Raw genomic sequence first — 1,963 nt, 5'->3', positions numbered from 1 at the left:
AATGCTGAGGGGAGAGTGGCCAGTGTCAGAGATGGAGTGGTACAGCAGCTTGGAGAATGTAGACATTTGGGATACATTTGTCCTCTGCCTCGTAAGAATTGGCTTTGTGCTGATGCTTACATTTGCAGTTTTTCATACACCTTCATATGCCAAGTAAGTAAATGCTGCATCTCTGATGGCTCTCCCTGTCCCCTGTGGGTTCATTAATTCCTTGGAATGACTCAGAATTCACAAAGAGTGTCTATATACCAGCAGCCCTGGTGGTGCAGTGGCTAAGCGCTTGGCTGTTAACCAAAGGGTCATCGATTTGAACCCATCAGCTGCTCCACAGGAAAAAGATGTAGCAGTCTGCTTCTGTAAAGATTTACAGCCTTGGAAACCCTATGGGGGCAGCTCTCTGTCCTATAGGGTCACTATGAGTTGGAATCAACTCAATGGGAATGGGTAAGAGCCCTGGTGGCGCAAACTGTTAGGTGCTAAGTTCTAACTCACCCAGCAGCTCCACAGGAGAAAGAAAGAACTGGTGATCTGCTTCCATAGGGATTCAAAAAAATAAAAACCAAACCCGTTGCAATCAAATCAATTCTGACTCATAGCAACCCTATAAGAGCAGAGTAGAGCTGCCCCATAGGGTTTCCAAGGAGCAGCTGGTGGATTCAGACTGCTGATTTTTTTGGTTAGCAGTTTGAGCTCTTAACCACTTCACCACCGGAGTTCCCCATAAAGATTATAGCTTAGGAAACCCTATGGGGCAGTTCTATTCTGTCACCTGGGGTTGCCATGGGTCGAAAATCTACTCCTACAGCACCCAAGAAAAAGTGTTGCTTGGCTGTTTTAGAAAAACAAAGGCACCTTGATTCCTTGAGAAATTCCAAGGGCTATCTTTCAGGAAACCAGAGAAAAAGGCCAAATTGAGTTCTTTATCCCACACATGTCCAGTTAATTTTTTGTTTTTTAATTCAGTGGTTCTAATTTATTTCCATGGTCTGAAATTTCTTTCTCACTCAAGAAAAGATTGATTTCTAAACATTTATCGTATCTTTTTTCGTTGTGAGCCCCTGGTGGTGCAGTGGTTAAGAGCTCAACTGCTAACCAAAAGATCAGCACTTCAAATCCACCAGTGGTAAATTGGAAACTATGGGGCAGTTCTACTCTGTCCTGTAGGGTTGCTATGAGTCGGAAACTGACTTGATGGCAACAGGTAGCTTGGTAGCTTTTTGTTGTAAACAGAAGAAAGCTTTTTCTTTGACAAGATTGTTCCAGGGGAACAAAACAGATGCTTTTCCAAATTAGAGCACAAGTTTTCCTGAAATGTCAGTGTGTAATAATTAGGACAGTAGCAGTCTTTTAGTTTAAATTTCATAAAAGCTATTGTTAAGACAATGGGTTTGGCTGTTTTGCAGGTGGTCTGAGTTGGTTCTGTTATCAATGTTATTTTCATCTTCTGCATCATCCTCATCATCACCGTCCAAGACCTCGTCTCCAGCTGCCACCACCGGATCTGGCCCTTCCCACTGTACCAGGGGGCTGAGGAGCTCGGCCACCCACTCCCTCATCTGAGCCACCCCAGCCAATAGGCCCTGGAAAGGGTCGGCACTGCCCTGCACCTCACAAGACACCTGCAGCCGTTGCCACTGCCCGTCCTGCCCAACACACTCTCCCAATAGCTCCAAGTCAACCCTCAGAGAAAAGGTAATAAGTTAAATTGCAAGTGACACACACCAAGACATCCTTATAATCTCCAGATTGGCTTCTGGTACTCTTTTATTGTTGCACAGACTCTGAACTTCTCCATTGCAACCATTAGTAAAACTTCAATTTTATTAGTCATTGCATGACAATTGCACAATATTCCATTTACTATTGTTGTTAGTATTTACTGTTCATTATTGCTGCAGAGGATCTCTTTTTTGTTAGCACTCTCATGTAAAGTGGCTGTTTCACAATTACGCTTCAGACTATG

The 1,963-nt window shown here is 43.7% G+C and overlaps 1 pseudogene; it reads right to left on the bottom strand.

Annotated features, from left to right (window-relative positions):
* Nucleotides 1-1,374: 1,374 nt before the first annotated feature.
* LOC101352037 (EKC/KEOPS complex subunit GON7 pseudogene) lies at nt 1,375-1,700 on the bottom strand (annotated as a pseudogene).
* Between the last annotated feature and the right edge of the window lie 263 nt (nt 1,701-1,963).

This window comes from Trichechus manatus, unplaced genomic scaffold (genome assembly GCF_000243295.1).
Source record: "Trichechus manatus latirostris isolate Lorelei unplaced genomic scaffold, TriManLat1.0 scaffold00087, whole genome shotgun sequence".
Lineage (NCBI taxonomy): Eukaryota > Metazoa > Chordata > Mammalia > Sirenia > Trichechidae > Trichechus > Trichechus manatus.
Note: the sequence above shows the minus strand (reverse complement) of the source record. Positions and strands in the feature narration are given on the sequence as shown.